At 37.9% G+C, this 7,055-nt stretch overlaps 1 protein-coding gene across 4 annotated transcripts in view; it reads left to right on the top strand.

Annotated features, from left to right (window-relative positions):
- The window catches only part of LOC117177684 (SET domain-containing protein SmydA-8-like), a 505,872-nt gene that overhangs the window by 21,729 nt on the left and 477,088 nt on the right, over window positions 1-7,055 (top strand). The window lies entirely within an intron of this gene.

Below are 7,055 nucleotides of genomic sequence, written 5' to 3'. Positions count from 1 at the left end.
ATCATATCATGGATTTTTTCGACATTTTCTGGTGTAGTGACCTCTTTTGGGCGCCCAGATCGTTCAGCATCAACTGTGCTCGTACGGACACAACGAAACTCGCTAAACCACTTACAAATCATTCCAATTGACAGTGCAGAGTCCGGGTAATACTTATCCAGCTTGGCCTTGGTCTCGGGTATCGTTTTCTTGCAAAGATAGTAGTGTTTTATCAAAACTCGAAACTCAGATTTTTCCATATTAAAAAAAACTCGGAGGTTAGTCGCTTTTCAGTGCTGTAACTTGTAAATGCGTAAACATAAATGGCTGAAGTCTTAACAGGCGTCATTTGAAGGATCAAGCTCGACGAAAATGGTTCACATTAGTGAATACGAATGCCATCTCTTAGAATTTTCAGGTACTTATCAGACTGCCTACGTCAAATTCTGAACATTTTCAATGAAAATATCAAGACTTATGGATATTTTTGTACAGCACTTTCTATTGATGAAATGATGATAAAATTTTACGGAAAAATCGGTTTCAAACAATTTATCAGAGGTAAACCGATTCGATTTGGTATCAAAATGTGGGCATTATGCAGTTCGAATGGTTACTTACTTCATTTTGATATTTACTGTGACAAAAATGAAAAAGTTGATATCCTACCTAAAATTGCTCAAGTTAGTCGAGTTGTTTTACAAATGCTTCAAAAATTTTTGCTCAAGACTTCTCCTCGTAATAGACTTCAGTATCATATCTACATTGATAACTTATTTTCTTCTCCTGACCTGTTAGTGCATCTGAAAAATCAAAATCTGCGAGCGACCGGCACTGTAAGAAAAGATAGGATTGAAGTGTCTAACGAAATCGATACAAAAGCTCGTAGAGGAACATCTAAAGTAAAGCATGACAGCAATATTGGTACTAAATTTGTCACAGTTATGGATTCAAAAGCAGTTTCGATTCTTTCTTCAGCTGCTGGCGTCGCCTCTACTTCGAACGTATCACGTTATGATAAGGAAGCCAAGGGAAAAGCTGCAATACCTTTTCCAAATGCCTTCAAAGTTTATAACAATTTTATGGGTGGAGTCGAACTACACGATCAGCACTGCAACAACTTGATGCCAATTATTCGAGCCAATAAATGGACATAGATTATTTTCATTAGACTGATACAGGTATCAATCACAAACGCTAAAGTGCTTTACAGTTCAGTGAGCAAACATAAATTAGGAATAAAAGATGTTGCCATAGAAATTTTTGAAAAATATTTAATTGCTTTCAATGTATCAGAAAATAAACATTCAAATCATACTCTCGAAAACACAGGATTCAAACAGTATTGCTCACACGAGAAGTGCGAAGTAAGAACCGTGAAATCTTGCCAAAAGTGTCAAGCATACTTTTGCATGAAAGGTTTCAAACAAACGCACGAGTAAACAACTTCAAGCACACAAGAAAAAATTATAAAAATTAAAAAAAATTGTTTTTTAATATTGAAAAAATTAAAAAAAAAGATGATTCTCTGTGACTTGTACCTCCTCGTGGTGGGAATCGGGCAACATCAGTTGGGCTCAACGATGGCAGAACATGTTAAATCATTCAATGGAATTCCTGTTTGAAAAGATAACAAGAAATAAAATAAAGTTTTCTATGAATAAATAACTAAATTTTTCCTTAGATTACAGACTCACGAAATAATTTTTGGAATGTAGTGACAGTTATGCATACGCTGTCAAACATATTGTTTGTACATTAAAATTTTGAAAAAATTAATATCAAATTCGTCATCAGCGACCCCCGAAACCTAGAAAACAAGATGTAACAATGTATTTGGATATAGAAAATTGATATTTGCTGATATTAACTTAATTATTTAAATAATTGAAATTCACGATTCTGCAAGTAAATTAAAAAATTCTCATGTTTTGCAATAATTTGTTTGAACAAAATGTTTAAACAAATTAATTTTGCAAAAATAATAGCAGATTCGTAATCAGCGGCCCAAAAAACCATAGTAACTATATAGACCATGCAGGTTCGGTACAAAAAGTGTGTTTTAATCGCTTGAAACGATTATTCGAAAATTGATCAATTTTTCCATTGTTTTTGCCGTTATTTTGCAAGTTCAGACTATGATAAAAATACAACCAATGATACCATTCGAAAGCATAAAAATCGAGGACACGATAACGCTAATTTATTGTTGAATATTCTTACGAAAAGGTATCGAAAATGTGAAAAGAAAAAAAAACAGGCCTGAAAAAGTCGTGTTTTTAGTATTAATTTGCAAAAATAGTGTAAAAAAACATATTTTTATGTAATTTTAATCGCACCATTGGAAAGAGCGACCTCAAAAATAGTAGGATAGGTACTTCTCGAATTTTTTGACAGACATTTTCATAGTGAAATGTTTTAGAGAAATGGGTAGTTGAAAAAAGTGTCCTTGTGACGTGAATGGGTTAACAAAGATCTCATATTTTGGAGGGGGCAGTGTAACGCCGGTTTTAAATCCTCAATAGTGATGTGCAATATAAAGTTAAGGACATGGAGTCTTTCGTTTTGAAATGCACTTATATGCGCCATAATTTTTTTTTTTATTTTGAAAATTGCTCACCATATGAAGGTAACAAAATTTTACACTCATATGCGCCACTTTCAAAATTGACAAAAAACCATAATCAACCCCTACATAACCACTTGTTACGATCCACTACTCAATGATATTTCCAAATAACTTCAATTGCAGTATTAAAATTTATACTGATCTCTTCGTATAGGATTTCAAATGCGCTCATATGCGCTACTTTTGAAATGGATAAAAAACCACAATAAACCCCCTTATTTCCAATTGTTACGATCCACTATTCGATGATGTCTATAAATAACCTAAATTGCAGTATAAAAATTTATAATGACCTCTTCGAATAGGATTTTAAATACGCTTATTTGCGCCATTTTCAAAATTGACAAAAAATCATAATCAACCCCCACACAACCACTTGTTACGGTCCACTACCCGATGATTTCTCTAAATAACTTAAATTGCAGTATACAAATTTATAATTGTCTCTTCGTATAGGATTTCAAATTTACTCATATGCGCCACTTTCGTAATTTACAAAAAACCACAATAAACATCTCAGTACCACTTGTCACGATCCACTATTCGATCATATCTCCATATAAAATAAATTGCATTATAAAAATTTATAATGATCTCTTCAGATAGAATTTAAATTGCGCTCATATGCGTCACTTTAAAAATTGACAAAAAGCCATAATCAACCCCTACACAACCACTTGTTACAATCCACTACCCGATGATATCTCCAAATAACTTAAATTGCGATACAAAAATTTATAGTGATTAATGAGGGCGTTGATTATGGTTTTTATAAATTTCGAACGTGGCGCATATTAGCGCATTTGAAATCCTATACGACGAGACAATTCTAAATTTTTATACCGCAATTTAATTTATTTGGAGATATCATTGAATTGTGGATCGTAACAAGTGGTAGTGAGGGGGTCAATTATGGTTTTTTGTCAATTTTGAAAATGGCGCATATGAGCGCATTTGAAATCCTATTCGAAGAGGTCATTATAAATTTTTATACTGCAATTTAAGTTATTTGTAGACATCATCGAATAGTGGATCGTGACAAGTAGTAATAAGGGGGCTGAATGTCATAATTCGTAAAATTTTGTTAACCCCATATCGTGGGCAATTTTCAAAATTTTCCAAAAAAATTATGACGTATATGAGCGCATTTGAAGACGAAAGAATTCATGTCCTTTACTTTATATTGCACATCGCTGTGGAGGATTTAACACCTATGTTACGCTGCCCCTCCCCCTTCAAAATATGATATCTTTGTTAATTAGCTAGCGTAAAATTTTTAAGTGGTCGCGCATTTGAGCGTGTTTGAAGTTATGAAAGATAGGTATAATGAATTTGAAAAATTTAATTAGTAGAGAAAAATGACGCCAGACCCCCCTCCCTACCTGGTTTTGATCGTTGATAACTCGGTTATCAATGTGGTAAAAATTTTTTTCTTTGTGGCGCATATGAGCGCATTTGAATCCCCATAGAAAACTTCCTTCATCAATGCGGATTGCAAACTTTTAATTTGGTTGGTCATCAATTCGTAACATTTTGTTACCTCTATATCTTAGGCAATTTTTAAGATTTTAAAAAAATTTGGTGGCGCATTTGAGCGCATTTGGGGCACAATTCAGTGGGCTATAGAAAACCAAAAAATTAAGAGTGGGGACATGGGCTGCTGTAACTGACCTAGATTTGATGGTTTCCATGAAAATCTCGACCGTCATCTCCAGGGTATCCACGTTTCTAATTGACCTGGGCAGCTCTGAGAGTGCACTTCTTAGTTCCGCCTAAAACTGATCCCAGTCCGCTCTTCTTGGATTTCTGGTCCATTTAGGGCCTACGAGTTTAATGAATCAAAACTCGAACTCTGTCTGTGAATTATCTATCTGTGAATTTCATTAGATCTTTACCTCTCAAGTTGACCAGTGACACCTAATGGTACCTCAAACTAACCAGGATTCCTGGATTAGCGGGATATCCTTGCACCTCGCACCCATGCCCCTCTGCAAAACTGCAGAAACGTCTTTGCTGTGATGCAAGTTAATTTGGGTAATGGGTATCGGGAATAGTCACTTAGGTATATATGCTATCTTCCTGTACACCGACAGGTTCCTCCTGGCCCTGTTTGATAACCTTCAAGTTGACTTGTCCAAAGTGGTAGAAGGGCCCGTTGTTGAGGTCCGCAAGAACCTTGGCCTAAGAATCAGGAATTTGCACTGCTAGGAGATGCTCGATTCCTTCTCCGACTGTGTCCATTTCCTGAGGCCTATTGTGTCTGACAATCCGCCAGGACGATGTGTTCTGTGAGGGTTGGAATCTCTCCAGCCGCCGCAGAATCATAGAAGGGCCTTCCAGTTTACCCGGAAATCACGGTGTGGCCCTCATCATACTTTATAGAAGCTTGAGTCCATCTACCTTAAGGCATGCACTTTCCCAAGGCTTTGTATCGACCACAGCCTTGTGGAGTCCAGATTTAGCCGCTTGTTCGACTGCCACAGATATAAAGCCCCTACCCTACTTAAGAAGGTCCTGATTCTTGGCTATTGACCAGGGGACACTCTTTCGAGCGCCCTACAGTGAGCGTTCCTGAAACGCTCAAACTGCTCTGTAGTGAGCATAAAGAGCGGGTAGCTCGTATCCGCCACCACCATCGTAAGGGGGTTCAATGAAGTCCCCGATGACTCCCTGTTCGCCTCTTCTCATGCTTCGCCCGACCTTCTGATGGAGTGCCCTCTGAGGCCTTTCCATATTTCTGCGCCATACTGCTGGTTATCGGCGTTGTGGTCGCCGATGTTCTAAGTTCCGCAGCTACTCTATTATCCTGCTGTGCTGGCCTCTTCACTCTACTATTTAGGGAATGGTTGGTGCGTTTCTTCTTTTGGGGGGACTCATTGGCTGCTACCATATCAATAGCCTAATTCAGAGGTGACGTCAATCCCTCAGCTCCCGGAGGAGCTGGAGGTACAGCCTCCGAGGGAGTTTGGCTTGCCGTGGAGACAAATTGGGAGGAAAGGGCAATGTTAGGCCTGTTAGGATCCAACCCCTTTCACCCCTCCACCACCCCCTTTCTCGTTGTTCTTTTGATTTTAATTTTGTGTGGTTTATTTTGATTCCCACGAGTAGCTAGAGAAATAAAAGTTCTGCTCCTGCAGAGGCCCGCATGCAAGGGTAAGACAAATCACTCACGGAGGTCGTCCGGTGTCCCCGAGAGGCCGTTAGGACAAGTTTGTAACCCCCATGTGCCAAAGAGCTACAGGCATGAACAGTCTACACTCATGGTATAGGGGGGTGGTCAAATCGAGTGACTCACTTAATGAATACCCGTTCGCAGGTATCCAGAAGGTCCGTGTTAGCTAGGCTCTTTCAATCATGCATACTAGGAGAGACCGTTTATAGGCATCCTTTTCAAATCACCGAGGAGAGCCCGTTTATTGGGGTCCTTTCATCCATATCTAAACGCATGCAGGCCATGGTTCTTTTGCCCCCTATGTCCGACATGCTTTAGGCTTCCCACCAACTACAAGGTCCTACAGCGCACAGGGGAGGAACATCCGTTACATTACAGATTTCTAAAACTGTTACACATGCCCACAGTTTCAGCGCTAACGAATGGAGTGGCACTTATGTTCTGTTAATGGAACATGTGTCACGGATAAAGCTTTAAAGAACAGTTTTGCCTTTATGTTTCGTTCTTGGAACATATGTGATATTATAGTTTATTATTCTGTGGTATATCAGATACATAACAGATTTCCGGAACTGTTACGTATACACACAGTGACAGTGATAAACACAGTGCGAGCTTTATATTCAATTTTTGGAACACGTGTTACATTATATAAATGTTACAATTTTATAACTCTGTTCTATAGTAGTTACATTACATAATTCCAGAATTGTTACATATCCATACAGTAACAGTGTTACAGAGCATTGTGAACTTTGTGTTCTCTTTCTGGAACACGTGTGAAAATCTAGTGAGATAACAATTTTATCACTCTGTTCCATATTAGTTACATTACATATTTCCAGAACTGTTACATATGTCTGCAACTACAGCGTTAAATAACAGTGTCACATTCATGTTCCGTTCTCGGAAAACGTGTGACATTCTAGTGTCGTAACAGTTTTATCACTTTGTTCTACGAGGGTAGTTCAATAAGTCCTTAGAATGACCAACAGATGGCGCGCGAATCGCTCCAAATCATCTGTTTTCAGTCAGCACCACTCCCGACTAGATATATGGTGCAGTCACAGTCCACATCTTCTGAGTTTACGTGTTTTTATAACCAATTGAAAAAAAAATTGTTCGTTAAGAAAAATGGAAAAAGATGAGTTCAGAGCGGTAATCAAACATTTTCATTTAAAGGGTTTAACTTCATATGAGATAAAAAATGAATTGGACTCAGTTCATGGCATATCTGCCCCTGCCTTAGCAACGGTTTATAACTGGGTAAATGAA

This window comes from Belonocnema kinseyi, chromosome 8 (assembly GCF_010883055.1).
Source record: "Belonocnema kinseyi isolate 2016_QV_RU_SX_M_011 chromosome 8, B_treatae_v1, whole genome shotgun sequence".
NCBI classification, from domain to species: Eukaryota; Metazoa; Arthropoda; class Insecta; order Hymenoptera; family Cynipidae; genus Belonocnema; species Belonocnema kinseyi.
The sequence above is the reverse complement of the archived record's forward strand: the minus strand, read 5'-3'. Positions and strand labels throughout refer to the sequence as shown.